The following is a 19,822-nucleotide window of genomic DNA, read 5'->3' on the forward strand; positions in this document are numbered from 1 at the left end:
AACCCTACAAAACCACACAAAGGGGGCAAAAAGACCCTCCGTACCGAACTAACGGCACGGAGGTACACCCTTTGTGTCCCAGAGCTTCCAGCAAACAAATAGGCAAGCTGGACAGAAAAAATAGCAAACAAAATAGCAAGAAGAACTCAGCTATGCAGAGCAGCAGGCAGGGCCGGCGTCAGCACCCGGCACAGCGGGCAAATGCCGGGGCCCTGGGGAGAGGGGGGGGGCCCACTCATGCTGTCATAGATACAGCAGGGAGAGCAGAGCAGGAGATAACATGCTCTCTCCCCCCACAAAGTCACGCTGGCTGCGTTCTCTTAACCCCTATGTGCCAGCTCTGACACAAGCATCTTCTCACTCAGTCAGTGCAGCCAGGCAGGCACACATAGGGGTTAAGAGAAGGCAGCCAGTGTGACATTGTGGGCGGAGAGAGCACGTTCTCTGCTCTCCCCCCTGGGTGGCTGCAGACAATCAGGCAGATTCCGAGGAGCTCCGTCCTACTAGTGCCTGAGTGAGTGCAAAGGTATCCAGCAGTGGTTGCAATTGTGGCTCAGTCTGCTGCTGTCTTTCTCTGCTGCCTAAAAATGTGGGTGATGTCTGGAGGAGCAGCTGGTGGGGTGCAACCTGCAGCCACCCAGCTCTCCCAGAATATATGCATGCTGCACCAAACCTGCACCAGTGGGGTAGGAAGAAGCTTAACCCCTTCCCATCTGTATGAAGGTTATTGCTAAACCTTAAAGATAACAATCCGACCCGCATAAATGGGGTTAACCAGATGCCAGGAGGAAGGGGAGCTGCTGCCATGGATAAAACTGAGCTGTGGGCTGTACGTTGGGGCCCCGTGGCCCCAGGCTGGTGACTGGAGGGACTCTGCCCAGTGCTGGCATGTGGGTGTTTTCTGCGTCTCAGCTTCTCTCCTCCACATCACACTGTGCAGTCACAGCAACATTGGTTGTCTCTGTCCAGGTCCCAGCAGCTGCCACTGCTCCCACCAAGGACATGGCATCACTTAACCCTTCCCCTGCGGCCACCGGCAACAAATCCACATTATTCCTTGATTAAATCAGGTTCCAACCCAATAGAGGAGCAGACATTTCCTGCTGCCATTAGGGTCCGGGAGGGGGTGACATTGGCTGCCCTGCTACTCTGTAGTGGGGGGTGACAAGTGTAACATGAGGTAATGATGACAGAGAAATGCACAGGATAATAGTGAGAGCGACAGAGGGCAGTGTATGGTATGGAGCAGTCAGGGGGTGGGCTGCAGGATCCCCCCATACTGTACATGACTGCCCGGGACAGGGAGGCGTTTAATGAGCTTCTAATGACAGGGCACTAATTGGGTCATTCGCTTTTGTGGAAAGGATTCAGCATCAGGTCCCTCATTAATGCCCGAGCCACCTGTTACTTTGTAGCACAGATCTGTTGGGGCCGCAAAACCAAACAACGTTGTTTATGTAGAAAAGTCTTTGTTTCATAGAAAAACTCAAAACAGAAAAGCACCTCTCCTGTATATATACACTGCACAGCACCTTTCCTCCTGTATATATACACTGCAGAATCTACAATAGCTGTCACTCATGTAAGAAGTGAAATCTGGCATTGTACTATACATTTCTCTGCCGTTTCTGTGCATCATAAATCGGGGTATGTGTTAAAGGGGGGCCCACTGAGACCCTTTCGCCCGGGGCCCTCGAAAACCTGGAGCCAGCCCTGGCAGAAGGCCACAGGAACGATCCAGGAAAAAACAAGTCTAATACTGGAACATTGACAGGAGGCCAGGATCAAAGCACTAGGTGGAGTTAAGTAGAGCAGCACCTAACGACCTCACCAAATCACCTGAGGGAGGAAACTCAGAAGCCGCAGTACCACTTTCCTCCACCAACGGAAGCTCACAGAGAGAATCAACCGAAGTACCACTTGTGACCACAGGAGGGAGCTCTGCCACAGAATTCACAACAGTACCCCCCCTTGAGGAGGGGTCACCGAACTCTCACCAGAGCCCCCAGGCCGACCAAGATGAGCCACATGAAAGGCACGAACAAGATCGGGAGCATGGACATCAGAGGCAAAGACCCAGGAATTATCCTCCTGAGCATAACCCTTCCACTTAACCAGATACTGGAGTTTCCGTCTCGAAACACGAGAATCCAAAATCTTCTCCACAATATACTCCAACTCCCCCTCCACCAAAACCGGGGCAGGAGGGTCAACAGATGGAACCACAGGTGCCACGTATCTCCGCAACAATGACCTATGGAATACGTTATGTATGGAAAAAGAATCTGGAAGGGTCAGACGAAAAGACACAGGATTAAGAACCTCAGAAATCCTATACGGACCAATGAAACGAGGTTTAAACTTAGGAGAGGAAACCTTCATAGGAATATGACGAGAAGATAACCAAACCAGATCCCCAACACGAAGTCGGGGACCCACACAGCGTCTGCGATTAGCGAAACGTTGAGCCTTCTCCTGGGACAAGGTCAAATTGTCCACTACCTGAGTCCAAATCTGCTGCAACCTGTCCACCACAGTATCCACACCAGGACAGTCCGAAGACTCAACCTGTCCTGAAAAGAAACGAGGATGGAACCCAGAGTTGCAGAAAAATGGCGAAACCAAGGTAGCCGAGCTGGCCCGATTATTAAGGGCGAACTCAGCCAAAGGCAAAAATGACACCCAATCATCCTGATCAGCAGAAACAAAGCATCTCAGATATGTTTCCAAGGTCTGATTGGTTCGTTCGGTCTGGCCATTAGTCTGAGGATGGAAAGCCGAGGAAAAAGACAAGTCAATGCCCATCCTACCACAAAAGGCTCGCCAAAACCTCGAAACAAACTGGGAACCTCTGTCAGAAACGATATTCTCTGGAATGCCATGTAAACGAACCACATGCTGGAAGAACAATGGCACCAAATCAGAGGAAGAAGGCAATTTAGACAAGGGTACCAAATGGACCATCTTAGAAAAGCGATCACAGACCACCCAAATGACTGACATCTTTTGAGAAACGGGAAGATCTGAAATAAAATCCATGGAAATATGCGTCCAGGGCCTCTTCGGGACCGGCAAGGGCAAAAGCAACCCACTGGCACGAGAACAGCAGGGCTTAGCCCGAGCACAAATCCCACAGGACTGCACAAAAGTACGCACATCCCGCGACAGAGATGGCCACCAAAAGGATCTAGCCACTAACTCTCTGGTGCCAAAGATTCCAGGATGACCAGCCAACACCGAACAATGAACCTCAGAGATAACTTTATTCGTCCACCTATCAGGGACAAACAGTTTCTCCGCTGGACAACGATCAGGTTTATTAGCCTGAAATTTTTGCAGCACCCGCCGCAAATCAGGGGAGATGGCAGACACAATTACTCCTTCCTTGAGGATACCCGCCGGCTCAGACAAACCCGGAGAGTCGGGCACAAAACTCCTAGACAGAGCATCCGCCTTCACATTCTTAGAGCCCGGAAGGTACGAAATCTGTTATGAAAGGCAATTCAGTTCCACAATGGACATAGCGGTCAGAGCACATACAGTGATCTGACAATAACCCAAAATCATAGAACGAGCTCTGAGACGTGGGAACTCTGCAGACCGCAATCCCTAATCCTCTCCAAACAACACTAGAGGCAGCCGTGGATTGCGCCTAACTCTGCCTATGCAACTCGGCACAGCCTGAGAAACTAACTAGCCTGAAGATAGAAAATAAGCCTACCTTGCCTCAGAGAAATACCCCAAAGGAAAAGGCAGCCCCCCACATATAATGACTGTGAGTTAAGATGAAAAGACAAACGTAGAGATGAAATAGATTCAGCAAAGTGAGGCCCGACTTTCTTAACAGAGCGAGGATAGGAAAGGTAACTTTGCGGTTACACAAAACCCTAAAGAAAACCACGCAAAGGGGGCAAAAAGACCCTCTGTACCGAACTAACGGCACGGAGGTACACCCTTTGCGTCCCAGAGCTTCCAGCAAAACAATTAGACAAGCTGGACAGAAAAAATAGCAAACAAATAGCAAAGAAGAACTTAACTATGCAGAGCAGCAGGCCACAGGAATGATCCAGGGAAAAACAAGTCCAACACAGGAACATTGACAGGAAGCCAGGATCAAAGCATTAGGTGGAGTTAAGTAGAGAAGCACCTAACGACCTCACCACATCACCTGAGGGAGGAAACTCAGAAGCCGCAGTACCACTTTCCTCCACCAACGGAAGCTCACAGAGAGAATCAGCCGAAGTACCACTTGTGACCACAGGAGGGAGCTCTGCCACAGAATTCACAACAGAAATCACAAAGTCAAAACGGGCAAAAAACAGCAACCAACGAGCCTGTCTAGGATTCAAACGCTTGGCAGACTCGAGATAAGTGAAGTTCTTATGATCAGTCAATACCACCACGCGATGCTTAGCTCCTTCAAGCCAATGACGCCACTCCTCGAATGCCCACTTCATGGCCAGCAACTCTCGGTTGCCCACATCATAATTTCGCTCGGCAGGCGAAAACTTCCTGGAAAAGAAGGCGCATGGTTTCATCAATGAGCAATCAGAACCTCTCTGCGACAAAACAGCCCCTGCTCCAATCTCAGAAGCATCAACCTCGACCTGGAACGGAAGCGAAACATCAGGTTAACACAACACAGGGGCAGAAGAAAAACGAAGCTTCAACTCTTGAAAAGCCTCCACAGCAGCAGAAGACCAATTGACCACATCAGCACCCTTCTTGGTCAAATCGGTCAATGGTTTGGCAATACTAGAAAAATTGCAGATGAAGCGACGATAAAAATTAGCAAAGCCCAGGAACTTTTGCAGACTTTTCAGAGATGTAGGCTGAGTCCAATCATGGATGGCTTGGACCTTAACAGGATACATCTCGATAGTACAAGGGGAAAAGATGAACCCCAAAAATGAAACCTTCTGCACACCAAAGAGACACTTTGATCCCTTCACAAACAAAGAATTAGCACGCAGGACCTGAAAAACCGTTCTGACCTGCTTCACATGAGACTCCCAATCATCTGAGAAGATCAAAATGTCATCCAAGTACACAATCAGGAATTTATCCAGGTACTCTCGGAAGATGTCATGCATAAAGGACTGAAACACTGATGGAGCATTGGCAAGTCCGAATGGCATTACTAGATACTCAAAATGACCCTCGGGCGTATTAAATGCAGTTTTCCATTCATCGCCTCGCTTAATTCGCACAAGATTATACGCACCACGAAGATCTATCTTGGTGAACCAACTAGCCCCCTTAATCCGAGCAAACAAATCAGATAACAACGGCAAGGGGTACTGAAATTTAACCGTGATCTTATTCAGAAGGCGGTAATCTATACAAGGTCTCAGCGAACCATCCTTCTTGGCTACAAAAAAGAACCCTGCTCCCAATGGCGATGATGACGGGCGAATATGCCCCTTCTCCAGGGACTCCTTCACATAACTGCGCATAGCGGCGTGCTCAGGCACAGATAAATTAAACAGTCGGCCTTTTGGGAATTTACTACCAGGAATCAAATTGATAGCACAATCACAATCCCTATGCGGAGGTAGGGTATTGGACTTGGGCTCATCAAATACATCCCGGTAATCAGACAAGAACTCTGGAACCTCAGAAGGGGTGAATGACGAAATTGACAGAAATGGAACATCACCATGTACCCCCTGACAACCCCAGCTGGACACCGACATGGATTTCCAATCTAATACAGGATTATGGACTTGTAGCCATGGCAACCCCAACACGACCACATCATGCAGATTATGCAACACCAGAAAGCGAATAACCTCCTGATGTGCAGGAGCCATGCACATGGTCAGCTGGGTCCAGTACTGAGGCTTATTCTTGGCCAAAGGCGTAGCATCAATTCCTCTCAATGGAATAGTACACTGCAAGGGCTCCAAGAAAAACCCACAACGCTTAGCATACTCCAAGTCCATCAAATTCAGGGCAGCGCCTGAATCCACAAATGCCATGGCAGAATACGATGACAAAGAGCAGATCAAGGTAACAGACAGAAGAAATTTTGACTGTACCGTACCAATGGTGGCAGACCAAGCAAACCGCTTAGTGCGTTTAGGACAATCAGAGATAGCATGAGTGGAATCACCACAGTAGAAACACAGCCCATTCAGACGTCTGTGTTCTTGCCGTTCAACTCTGGTCAAAGTCCTATCGCACTGCATAGGCTCAGGTTTAAGCTCAGGTAATACCGCCAAATGGTGCACAGATTTACGCTCACGCAAGCATCGACCGATCTGAATGGCCAAAGACATAGACTCATTCAGACCAGCAGGCATAGGAAATCCCACCATGACATCCTTAAGGGCTTCAGAGAGACCCTTTCTGAAAATCGCTGCGAGCGCACCTTCATTCCATTGCGTGAGTACGGACCACTTCCTAAATTTCTGACAATATACCTCTATCTCATCCTGACCCAGACAAAGAGCCAGCAAATTTTTCTCTGCCTGATCCACTGAATTAGGCTCTTCGTACAGCAATCCAAGCGCCAGGAAAAACGCATCGATATTACTTAATGCAGGATCTCCTGACGCAAGAGAAAACGCCCATTCCTGAGGGTCGCCACGCAAAAAAGAAATAATGATCCTAACTTGTTGAACTGGGTCACCAGAGGAGCGAGGTTTCAAAGCCAGAAATAGTTTACAATTATTTTTGAAACTCAGAAATTTAGTTCTATCTCCAAAAAACAAATCTGGAATAGGAATTCTTGGTTCTAACATCGAATTCTGATCCACAAGATCTAGAATATTTTGTACTCTTGCCGTGAGCTGATCCACACATGAACACAGACCTTTAATGTCCATTGCTACACCTGTGTCCTGAACCACCCAAATGTCTAGGGGAAAAAAAAGGCAAAACACAGTGCAGAGAAAAAAAAATGGTCTCAGAACTTCTTTTTTCCCTCTATTGAGAATCATTAGTACTTGGCCTCCTGTACTGTTATGTTAACCAATTCAGTACCACAATGGACATAGAGGTCAGAGCACATACAGTGATCTGACAAAACCCCAAAATAATAGAACGAGCTCTGAGACGTGGGAACTCTGCAGACCGCAATCCCTAATCCTCTCCAACAACACTAGAGGCAGCCGTGGATTGTGCCTAACGCTCCCTATGCAACTCGGCACAGCCTGAGAAACTAGCTAGCCTGAAGATAGAAAATAAGCCTACCTTGCCTCAGAGAAATACCCCAAAGGAAAAGGTAGCCCCCCACATATAATGACTGTGAGTTAAGATGAAAAGACAAACGTAGAGAAGAAATAGATTTAGCAAAGTGAGGCCCGACTTTCTGAACAGAGCGAGGATAGGAAAGGTAACTTTGCGGTTACACAAAACCCTACAAAACCACACAAAGGGGGCAAAAAGACCCTCCGTACTGAACTAACGTCACGGAGGTACACCCTTTGCGTCCCAGAGCTTCCAGCAAACAAATAGACAAGCTGGACAGAAAAAATAGCAAACAAAATAGCAAGAAGAACTTAGCTATGCAGAGCAGCAGGCCACAGGAACGATCCAGGAAAAAACAAGTCCAATACTGGAACATTGACAGGAGGCCAGGATCAAAGCACTAGGTGGAGTTAAGTAGAGCAGCACCTAACGACCTCACCAAATCACCTGAGGGAGGAAACTCAGAAGCCGCAGTACCACTTTCCTCCACCAACGGAAGCTCACAGAGAGAATCAACCGAAGTACCACTTGTGACCACAGGAGGGAGCTCTGCCACAGAATTCACAACAGGTTATGCAGATTAAAAACGAGGGGCTCACAGCTTGAACAAACAGCAGATCTGCCATTGTGAAGGCGTGTGCTTTGCTAAAATGTCCTTCTCAGGGCAATCTTTTGCTCCATCTCCCCAAAGGGTATCAGTGTTAGGCCTTGGTGCGGCACAAGTGCAAAACAATTTCTGGCTATTGCTTCTCGGCCTTCTGGCTAGGATGACGGATGAGTGTCAGGCCTCGGGGGGCGGCATAAGTACAAAACCATTTCTGGTTATGGCTTTTCGGCCTTTTGGCTATGATCGTCGTCGCCGCCGCCACCCAAGATCAAGTGTAGTATCTGTTCTTATCAGTTTAATATCTGATACATCTTCTAATTGGACACCCTATAGTAAATGGATTTGGGAGATGGAAAAAGAGCTTGCTCTGTCCACTCCACGCATTGACCCGTTATTGCGGTATCTTCTCCGGGAACAGTGCACTCCTTCTCTGATACGGCTTCCAAATACAGATTGAATGGAAATCCGCACACGTTGTGTTTTAACCCATTATGTGAATTCTTTTCAGGGTCAAAGTTGCACATTTCAGATGCCAAATGCATTTTGCTAGATTTAACTTGACCAATTGCAACATTTTGGGCGCATTGCATTGTTTGCACCTATGCATGTCAAGCATTGTATTGCGTTCAATATGAAATCTATCAATCAATCTCTCTTTATTGGTTGCAACCAGTGTGTGAAGATGTGGACACTAGTGTTGAGCGATACTGTCCGATACTTGAAAGTATCGGTATCGGATAGTATCGGCCGATACCCGAAAAATATCGGATATCGCCGATACCGATATCCGATACCAATACAAGTCAATGGGACATCAAGTATCGGAAGGTATTCTCATGGTTCCCAGGGTCTGAAGGAGAGGAAACTCTCCTTCAGGCCCTGGGATCCATAGGGATGTGTAAAATAAAGAATTAAAATAAAAAATATTGATATATTTACCTCTCCGGCGGCCCCTGAACTCAGCGCGGGTAACCGGCAGGCTTCTTTGTTCAAAATCAGCGCTTTTAGGACCTGAGAATCACGTCCCGGCTTCTGATTGGTCGCGGGCCGCCCATGTGACCGCCACGCGACCAATCACAAGCCGCGACGTCACCGCAAGCTATTAGCGCGCTCATTTTTGAAAAATGAGCGCGTTAATGACTTTCAAAGACGTAGCGGCTTGTGATTGGTCGCGGCCACGCGACCAATCACAAGCCGCGACGTCACCGCAAGCTATTAACGCGCTCATTTTTAAAAATGAGCGCGTTAATGACTTTCAAAGACGTAGCGGCTTGTGATTGGTCGCGTGGCCGCGACCAATCACAAGCCGCGACGTCACCGCAAGCTATTAACGCGTGACGTCGCGGCTTGTGATTGGTCGCGGCCACGCGACCAATCACAAGCCGCTACGTCTTTGAAAGTCATTAACGCGCTCATTTTTAAAAATGAGCGCGTTAATAGCTTGCGGTGACGTCGCGGCTTGTGATTGGTCGCGGCCACGCGACCAATCACAAGCCGCTACGTCTTTGAAAGTCATTAACACGCTCATTTTTAAAAATGAGCGCGTTAATAGCTTGCGGTGACGTCGCGGCTTGTGATTGGTCGCGTGGCCGCGACCAATCACAAGCCGCTATGTCTTTGAAAGTCATTAACGCGCTCATTTTTCAAAAATGAGCGCGCTAATAGCTTGCGGTGACGTCGCGGCTTGTGATTGGTCGCGTGGCGGTCACATGGGCGGCCCGCGACCAATCAGAAGCCGGGACGTGATTCTCAGGTCCTAAAAGCGCTGATTTTGAACAACGAAGCCTGCCGGTTACCCGCGCTGAGTCCAGGGGCCGCCGGAGAGGTAAATATATCAATATTTTTTATTTTAATTCTTTATTTTACACATCTCTATGTATCCGATACCGATACCCGATACCACAAAAGTATCGGATCTCGGTATCGGAATTCCGATACCGCAAGTATCGGCCGATACCCGATACTTGCGGTATCGGAATGCTCAACACTAGTGGACACGTATTTGGCCTTTGTTACAGTGTTGCAAATATATCATCTGCAAAGTTAGGCCCCTTGCTATCAGTACTTAGTGTTTTAATTTAAGTAACCCAGAAGTAGTTCTGCCATACATACCGCGTTTGTTACAGCATGATTTCTTTTGTAAAACATTGTCTCCCTCTTGAGGACGACTGACTTTTAAATTTGGTGTATATGTATTTAAAAAAAAAAAAAAAAAGGAAAAATTGTATCTGTGCTGATCTTGAATACGCTGCCTATCTCCACCTCTGTGAGTATTCTAATGCTTTCTAGCAACCAGGTGCGCTGCCTGCATTAGATAGAATCTGCGCACGGAACTCTCACGTGTCACAATGGGCTGAAACCCTCACGTGTCACAATGGGCCCTTGACCTATATAAAGCAGTGCGGTGGCAGTCATCTTCAGTCTGCTGCTGGAACAGCGGCGGGCAGCATGGTGATAAGTAGGCAGCAGGGTCTATACCTGGCATCAGGAGAGCTAAGGGAAGACAGCTGCTCGCTTGTTTGTTTTTTGAATTTCCCTCTCGCCCCCCCTTCTGGAACTCAGTAGTGCACATTGGAACAAAGAGGGGGGAGGGTTACAATAGGTGGGGTTATGCAGATTAAAAACGAGGGGCTCACAGCTTGAACAAACAGCAGATCTGCCATTGTGAAGGCGTCTGCTTTGCTAAAATGTCCTCCTCAGGGCAATCTTTTGCTCCATCTCCCCAAAGGGTATCAGTGTTAGGCCTTGGTGCGGCACAAGTGCAAAACAATTTCTGGCTATTGCTTCTCGGCCTTCTGGCTAGGATGACGGATGAGTGTCAGGCCTCGGGGGCGGCATAAGTACAAAACCATTTCTGGTTATGGCTTCTCGGCCTTCTGGCTGCGATCTTGTGTCGCGGTCAGGGGGTGCGAGTGTTTCCTGGCAGCGTGCTGCTAATTTTCTTCTGCAGTATTCGTATCGGCAGTGAAGTCAGAAGATGTTCATCAAGAATACTATTCGTGTGGTCGTGGAAGCTGGTGCCAAAAACAATGTGGTGTTTGTGGTTCGTGACCTGCTGTAGGGAAAGGCTGGAGCTCATCGGACTGATATTTTCAGTGTGAATGAATTTCACAACCAAGGTATATACGATGTGACCTTTGTGAGTGAGCCTTGTTGTTTAACCGTCTTTGAGTGGCTCAGAAGCCACGATGGTGATCCATGCCTGGAGGGAGTGCGAGTGGAGCCTCTGTTTGGGCTCATGGAAAAAATTGTGACTGTTACTGTGTATAATCCTTATACTGAAGTAAGTCTGCTGGAGCAGTTCCTGGCTCGGTACTGCGAATATGTGAAGGGTGGAGAGAAACAAAGAAATTGTTTGGGCATCTTTAATTGCAAATATGTGTTTCGTGTGAAACTTATGGTACCATCACACTAGACGATATCGCTAGCGATCCGTGACGTTGCAGCGTCCTCGCTAGCGATATCGTCCAGTGTGACAGGCAGCAGCGATCAGGCCCCTGCTGTGCTGTCGCTGGTCGGGGAAGAAAGTCCAGAACTTTATTTCGTCGCTGGACTCCCCGCAGACATCGCTGAATCGGTGTGTGTGACACCGATTCAGCGATGTCTTCACTGGTAACCAGGGTAAACATCGGGTAACTAAGCGCAGGGCCGCGCTTAGTAACCCGATGTTTACCCTGGTTACCATCGTAAAAAAACAAACAGTACATACTTACATTCAGCTGTCTGTCCCTTGCCGTCTATTTCCTGCACTGACTGCTGGCCGCAAAGTGAAAGTGAAAGCACAGCGGTGAGTCACACAGCGGTGACTCACCGCTGTGGCTGTGCTCTGCTTTCACTTTGCGGCCAGCAGTCAGTGCAGCAAACAGACGGCAAGGGACAGACAGCTGAATGTAAGTATGTACTGTTTGTTTTTTACGATGGTAACCAGGGTAAACATCGGGTTACTAAGCGCGGCCCTGCGCTTAGTAACCCGATGTTTACCCTGGTTACCGGGGACCTCGGGATCGTTGGTCGCTGGAGAGCGGTCTGTGTGACAGCTCTCCAGCGACCAAACAGCGACGCTGCAGCGATCCGGATCGTTGTCGGTATCGCTGCAGCGTCGCTAAGTGTGACGGTACCTTAAGGAAAGACCCAAGTTGTTTGGGAGGTTTCGCCCATCCCCCGGCGAACTTTTCAGTAGCAGGTCAAAGGGGCTTTCTGACATATGCAGGGCAGCCTCTATACTGCAGGAAGTGTTTCCAATTTGGGCACTAACAGAACACCTGTGAGAAGAGCATGGTTTGCCGCAATTGTAAGCAAGAGGGCCATATGGCGGCTCAGTGTCCAATGCCACGTGAGTGTGACCGGTGTGGTAATACAGGGCACCTGTATAAGGACTGTCCATATGGTGGGCCAAGGAGGCCAACTAGAGAGGAGGAGAGGCGGGAGGAGGAAGAAAAGAAACGTGAGGAGCGGAGGCAGGAGGAGGAGAAAAAGAGAGAGGAGGGGGAGGTAAAGTAACGGGAGGAGGAGAGGAAGCGGGAGGAAAGCAAGGCTTCTGCGCAGCAAAGCGCTGAGGTAATTCCGCCCTCTATGATTGAGAGACGGCGGGATAGACGGCAGGAGGACAAGGAGGCTGAAAGGAGGAAGGAGGAGCTGGAGGACAAGTTATTTTGGAGAGCCGCAAAGCAGGAAGAGCGTGCTATGACTAATAAAAATAAGAAAAAAAAGGAGGTCCCAGTTACCAAAGCAGAGGAGTTGGGTGTTTTGATGGATTTTGATACTTCTGGGGCGGAGGAGATGGCTGAATCTGTGATTCCTGAGTCTGACCCAAGAAATATTGGTGTTTTTTCCTCACAAGAGGAGCCTGGAGGTCGAAAGTGTCCCAGGGAGGGTGGTGGGGAAAGTTGTGACTTTGAGGTTCCAGAAGGAGGAGCGCCCCAGAGGAAGGTTGGGCGGAAGAAGACACGTGTGGAGGAGTGTATGGAGGTCAGCGGCTCTGAAAGCTGTTCGGCGCAGATGGTGGAGGAGGACAGTGGCGACACTGCTTAGTTATGTGCTATTATTTCAGTAGCTAGGTGTTTTTGTATATAGCATTTGCCTTTAAAAAATGTTTTTTTGTTTTTTTATGTTTTTCATGTAAGTGGTTTAATGTCCTTTTTGTAGGTTGTTTTTTTTAGTATTTTTTTCTGTGTATGTTATGGGTTTTGTAATTATATCACAAAATGTGAGGGTCTTTAAAAACAGGTTGCGGCGGGCGGCCATTTTGGATTTTTTTGCAACGCAAAAAGCAGGATTTTTTTGTTTGCAGGAGTGTGGGATTGTGGATGATGTGAAGGGGAGTGAATGGCCTCATGGTGCGTCTGTGTGGTCAGGGAGTGCCTGTAATAAAAATGATGGTGTGGTTTTTTTGGTGAAGGGAAATGATGTGAGTTTGTGTGACTATATGGTGATTGAGGTTGGGAGGTGTGTGTTGGCTAATTTTGAGTTTAGAAATGTTCGTTTTTGTGTTATTAATGTATATGCGCCTGTGGAAAAACAGGAGCGTAAAGTTTTATTTGAAAAAATTAAGTTTTTTATTCCAGGGAGAGTGCCTGTTGTGATAGTGGGTGATATGAACTGTGATGTGGGAAGTGTGAATGTGGATGTGTCAGGGAAAGTGTTAATGGATATGGTGAGTGATTTTGGTTTAAAGGATATGCAGCGTGCATGCAAGATAACTCCATTGTTAAATACGTTTTTTTCTGACAGTGGGAGGGTGACGTCTAGATTGGATTATTGTTTTGTTTCAAAAAATCTGATTCCTGTTAGTTATGCACAGGAGAGTGTGGTTTTTTCGGATCATGTGTGTATGAAGTGTGAATTGGATTTGCATGTTAATGAAGTGGCTGGGAAAGGTGTGTGGAAGTTGAATGTGAGTTTGCTGGAAGGAGAGGGTGTGAGAGAGGAGTATGAAAGACATTATGCAGAATGGTGTGGGTGCAGGAGTGATTTCAGAAATGTGTGTGAATGGTGGGATTGGGTTAAATGGAAAACCAAGAGTTTTTTTTAAAAAACTCGGGTACAAGTGTGCGGCTGCAAAGAGAGAAAGGTTTGTTTTTTTAAATGCAAGATTGAGTGTGTTGTATAAGTTGAGGGCCGGAGGGATGAATGTGAGTGAAGATTTAGTGAAAGTGAAAAAAGAAGTGAATGATTTTTTGTTAGAAAGAGGGAGGAGTATTGTGTACAGGGCCAAAATAGAGAATTTGGAGAAGAATGAGAAGTGTTCGCGTTTTTTCTTTAAAAAAGTTTTTGGGAAGAGACAGAGTATGAGTGTTTTGAATGGGATGGATGGAAATGAAGTGAGTGGTGCGGACTTCTGTGAAGAAGTGGCAAAGTTTTATGATGATTTGTATGCTGTGAAATGGAGGGATGAAGGTTTGGAGAGTGAGGTGCTGAGTGTTTTGGAAAATAGTTTGAATAAGATAGAAAGGGAAAGTGTGATGGGTGATGTGACGGGTGAAGAAGTATGGAAGGTGGTGTGTAGTATGGCGATGAATAAAACACCGGAGGAGGATGGTTTACCGGTGGAATTTTATCGTGTGATGTGGGATGTGATTGGGAAGGATTTTTTGGATGTATGTAAGTATATGTGGGCGAATGCAGAGGTGGCAAATGGTATGCGTGCAGGGGTGGTTGTGTTATTGCCAAAAAAAGGTGATTTGAAAAATCTAAAAAATTGGAGGCCGATCACATTGCTAAATTGTGATTATAAGATTTATGCGAAAATTTTGGCTAACAGGATGCGTGGCGTGGTTGGGAGTGTGGTGGGTGAGGAGCAATGTTGTGCGGTGCCTGGAAGATGAATACATGGAAGTTTGTGTATGTTGAGAGATTGTTTGTGGGACTGCATGAATCGTAAGAAGGGGGTGTATGTGTTGAGTTTGGATTTTGAGAAGGCGTATGATAGATTGGCGCATGGTTTTTTGTTTAGTGTGTTGGTGAAGATGGGTTTTCCTTCTAAGTTTGTTGAGAGAGTGAGAAGTTTGTATAAGAACATTTATAGTTGTGTGTTGTTGAATGGAAATGTGGGGAGGAGAGTAAATGTATTTTCGGGTGTTCGGCAGGGGTGCCCTTTGTCCCCTATCGTATTTATTTGCGCAATTGAGCCTTTGTTATGTCTGTTAAGAAAAGATAAGGTGATTCGGGGTGTGCAAGTAACAGGGGGTGGGGGGAGAGAGTGGAAAATGAGTGGCTATATGGATGATGTGTGTGTGCTGTGTGATTCAGAGTGTTCGGTACGGCGTGTGAAGTTGTTGGTTTCTATTTTTTGTGGAGCATCTACTTTTAAAGTGAATTGGGAGAAGAGTGAGTGTAAGAATTTTGGGGGGAGTAGTCTGAGCGATGATGCTGGAGTGAATGTGGTGAGTGGACCGATAAAGGTTTTGGGTGTGAAATTTTCAGAGAAATTGGATGGAGAGGAAAGCTGGGTGGATGTGAGGGAGAGAGTAGAGCGCAAGTTAAATTTTCGGAGTTTGAGGGATCTTACATTTTTTGGTAAAATTTTAGTTATTAAGAGCGTTGTGTTACCTATTTTTTTGTATGTTGCGATGGTTTTTCCACCAAGCTACATGTGTATTAGAAGATTAAATAGGGTTTTGTTTGTCTTTTTTTGGGGTTCATGTATGGAGCGTGCAAGGAGAGAGATTGTTATGAAGAGTTTGGATAAGGGGGGACTGGGTTTCCCAAATTTGAATGTATTTTTCGGCGTGAATATTATGATGTTTGTATTAGGCGTGATTAGGATGGATGGGAAGTATGCATGTATGTGCAGGTTTTTGTTTGGAAATTTCTTGTTTCGTTTGAAATGGCGTGAAAGAGATCTTAGGAGTCCAGTGGCTTTTGAGGTTCCTGTGTGGTATATGTGGGTGTACAAATTTTTAGTGAAGTATGAACTGTGTGATGTGGATGTGAGATTGTTAGAAAAGAAGAAAGCTGTATATAAGATGATTGAGTGTAGAGAGATGGAATGTGACATTATTGTTGGACGAGCTCACAGGCTGTCCTTGCCAGATCTTAAATTGGTAAGAGGGGATGATGTGCAGAAAGTATGGAAGGTACGTATGAATGGTATGACAAACAGGCAGAGTGAGATTGTATGGCAGTCATTGCATGGGCTGTTACCGGAGAGGGAGTTTCTGAAAAATCGGGGTTTAGTGAGGAGTGAGAAGTGTCCGAGGAGTGGATGTGGTGGGAGTGAGAGTGTGGTGCATTTGTTTTGGAATTGTCAGTATGCTAGAAGTGTGATTGCAGGTCTGGGTCGTTTGTGTAAGGAGCTGTGTGAGGTGAATCTGTTGTCTTTTGAGCTTTTTATGTTTGGATTGGGTATGTGTGGGAAAAAGGAGAGAGTATTGTGGTTGATGATGGCATGTATAAAAGAGGTATTGTGGGATGTGAGGAATATGTATGTGTTTAAAAGGAAGGATATTGAAGTTAAAAATTGTATAAGAATCATTTTGGGAAAATTGTATTTTTGCTTTGTGTGTGATCAGAGGAGGAGAGGGGAGGTGGATGCAGAGGGAATTTGGAAAACTAAAAAGTGGAAACATTTTGTTAATGTATCTTGAGGTGGTTTTTTGGTTGTTAATTAAATTTTTTTTGTGTGTTTTCCAATGATGATGGGAATGGCGGTTACATTGAGTATGTGGCATGCTGTTTTGGGAGTTCAGTTCCATATAGTTTTGGTTTCCTGACTGTGGAACTTCCCATCTGAGGGAAAAAAAAAAAAAAATGAGTGTCAGGCCTCGGGGGGCGGCATAAGTACAAAACCATTTCTGGTTATGGCTTTTCGGCCTTTTGGCTATGATCGTCGTCGTCGCCGCCGCCCAAGATCAAGTGTAGTATCTGTTCTTATCAGTTTAATATCTGATACATCTTCTAATTGGACACCCTATAGTAAATGGATTTGGGAGATGGAAAAAGAGCTTGCTCTGTCCACTCCACGCATTGACCCGTTATTGCGGTATCTTCTCCGGGAACAGTGCACTCCTTCTCTGATACGGCTTCCAAATACAGATTGAATGGAAATCCGCACACGTTGTGTTTTAACCCATTATGTGAATTCTTTTCAGGGTCAAAGTTGCACATTTCAGATGCCAAATGCATTTTGCTAGATTTAACTTGACCAATTGCAACATTTTGGGCGCATTGCATTGTTTGCACCTATGCATGTCAAGCATTGTATTGCGTTCAATATGAAATCTATCAATCAATCTCTCTTTATTGGTTGCAACCAGTGTGTGAAGATGTGGACACGTATTAGGCCTTTGTTACAGTGTTGCAAATATATCATCTGCAAAGTTAGGCCCCTTGCTATCAGTACTTAGTGTTTTAATTTAAGTAACCCAGAAGTAGTTCTGCCATACATACCACGTTTGTTACAGCATGATTTCTTTTGTAAAACATTGTCTCCCTCTTGTGGACGACTGACTTTTAAATTTGGTGTATATGTATTTAAAAAAAAAAAAAAAAAAAAGGAAAAATTGTATCTGTGCTGATCTTGAATACGCTGCCTATCTCCACCTCTGTGAGTATTCTAATGCTTTCTAGCAACCAGGTGCGCTGCCTGCATTAGATAGAATCTGCGCACGGAACTCTCACGTGTCACAATGGGCCCTTGGCCATGGTCCGGAACTCTCACGTGTCACAAAGGGCCCTTGGCCATGGTCCGGAACCCTCACGTGTCACAATGGGCTGGAACCCTCACGTGTCACAATGGGCCCTTGGCCTATATAAAGCAGTAAGGTGGCAGTCATCTTCAGTCTGCTGCTGGAACAGCGGCGGGCAGCATGGTCATAGGTAGGCAGCAGGGTCTATACCTGGCATCAGGAGAGCTAAGGGAAGACAGCTGCTCGCTTGTTTGTTTTTTGAATTTCCCTCTCGCCCCCCCTGCTGGAACTCAGTAGTGCACATTGGAACAAAGAGGGGGGAGGGTTACAATAGGTGGGGTTATGCAGATTAAAAACGAGGGGCTCACAGCTTGAACAAACAGATCTGCCATTGTGAAGGCGTCTGCTTTGCTAAAATGTCCTCCTCAGGGCAATCTTTTGCTCCATCTCCCCAAAGGGTATCAGTGTTAGGCCTTGGTGCGGCACAAGTGCAAAACAATTTCTGGCTATTGCTTCTCGGCCTTCTGGCAAGGTGACGGATGAGTGTCAGGCCTCGGAGGGCGGCATAAGTACAAAACCATTTCTGGTTATGGCTTCTCGTCCTTTTGGCTATGATCGTCGTCGTCGTCGCCGCCCAAGATCAAGTGTAGTATCTGTTATCAGTTTAATATCTGATACATCTTCTAATTGGACACCCTATAGTAAATGGATTTGGGAGATGGAAAAAGAGCTTGCTCTGTCCACTCCACGCATTGACCCGTTATTGCGGTATCTTCTCCGGGAACAGTGCACTCCTTCTCTGATACGGCTTCCAAATACAGATTGAATGGAAATCCGCACACGTTGTGTTTTAACCCATTATGTGAATTCTTTTCAGGGTCAAAGTTGCTCATTTCAGATGCCAAATGCATTTTGCTAGATTTAACTTGACCAATTGCAACATTTTGGGCGCATTGCATTGTTTGCACCTATGCATGCCAAGCATTGTATTGCGTTCAATATGAAATCTATCAATCAATCTCTCTTTATTGGTTGCAACCAGTGTGTGAAGATGTGGACACGTATTTGGCCTTTGTTACAGTGTTGCAAATATATCATCTGCAAAGTTAGGCCCCTTGCTATCAGTACTTAGTGTTTTAATTTAAGTAACCCAGAAGTAGTTCTGCCATACATACCACGTTTGTTACAGCATGATTTCTTTTGTAAAACATTGTCTCCCTCTTGTGGACCACTGACTTTTAAATTTGGTGTATATGTATTTAAAAAAAAAAATTGTATCTGTGCTGATCTTGAATATGCTGCCTATCTCCACCTCTGTGAGTATTCTAATTCTTTCTAGCAACCAGGTGCGCTGCCTGCATTAGATAGAATCTGCGCGCGGAACCCTCACGTGTCACAATGGGCCCTTGGCCATGGCCCGGAACCCTCACGTGTCACAATGGGCCCTTGGCCATGGTCCGGAACCCTCACGTGTCACAATGGTCCGGAACCCTCACGTGTCACAATGGGCCCTTGGCCTATATAAAGCAGTGCGGTGGCATTCATCTTCAGTCTGTTGCTGGAACAGCGGCGGGCAGCATGGTGATAGGTAGGCAGCAGGGTCTATACCCGGCATCAGGAGAGCTAAGGGAAGACAGCTGCTCGCTTGTTTGTTTTTTGAATTTTCCTCTGTCCCCCTGTTCTGATACGGTGGTCTAGGAGCAACATGGAACGAGCTCTGAAGGAAGTGGTAACTGTACTGACCGCAGTCCCTAAGCTCAACACAACACTAGAAGTAGCCGTGGAATGCTCCTAACTCTCCCTAGGCATCTCGTCACAGCCTAAGAGCTAACTACCCCTAAAGATAGAAGCAGGAAAGCTATCTTGCCTCAGAGAAAATCCCCAAAGGATAGATTAGCCCCTCACAAATAATGACTGTGAGTGGAGAGGGAAAAGACATACACAGAATGAAACCAGGATGAGCACAGGAGGCCAGTCTAACTAAATAGATAGGACAGGATGGAATACTGTGCGGTCAGTATAAAACACTACAAAAATCCACGCAGAGTTTACAAAAAATCTCCACACCTGACTAAAGGTGTGGAGGGCAAATCTGCCTCCCAGAGCTTCCAGCAAGACAGAATTAATTCACACTGATAAGCTGGACAAACATAGAAAGCACAGAATGGATAAGTCCACAATCTATGGACAGAAAAGGGCAAGCAAAAACTTAGCTTAGCTGAACTGGTCAGGATAACAGGGAACTCCAAAGAGATGTGAATCCAACCAGGAACCATTTACAAGTGGCACTGGCTGAAAATAGAGCCAGACTTAAATAGCCGAGCAGAAGAGACGATAAGTGAAGGCAGCTGATGACAGCTAACTCCAAGGAGCAGCCATACCACTAGAAACCACA

The 19,822-nt window shown here is 46.4% G+C and overlaps 3 pseudogenes; all 3 read left to right on the plus strand.

Annotated features, from left to right (window-relative positions):
• Positions 1 to 8,018: 8,018 nt before the first annotated feature.
• Positions 8,019 to 8,229, plus strand: LOC138643692 (U2 spliceosomal RNA; annotated as a pseudogene).
• Positions 8,230 to 16,599: 8,370 nt separating this feature from the next.
• Positions 16,600 to 16,810, plus strand: LOC138643669 (U2 spliceosomal RNA; annotated as a pseudogene).
• Positions 16,811 to 18,016: 1,206 nt separating this feature from the next.
• On the plus strand, positions 18,017 to 18,224 carry LOC138643727 (U2 spliceosomal RNA; annotated as a pseudogene).
• The last annotated feature ends 1,598 nt before the right edge of the window (positions 18,225 to 19,822 follow it).

The sequence above is a fragment of the Ranitomeya imitator genome, chromosome 6 (assembly GCF_032444005.1).
Source record: "Ranitomeya imitator isolate aRanImi1 chromosome 6, aRanImi1.pri, whole genome shotgun sequence".
NCBI lineage: Eukaryota > Metazoa > Chordata > Amphibia > Anura > Dendrobatidae > Ranitomeya > Ranitomeya imitator.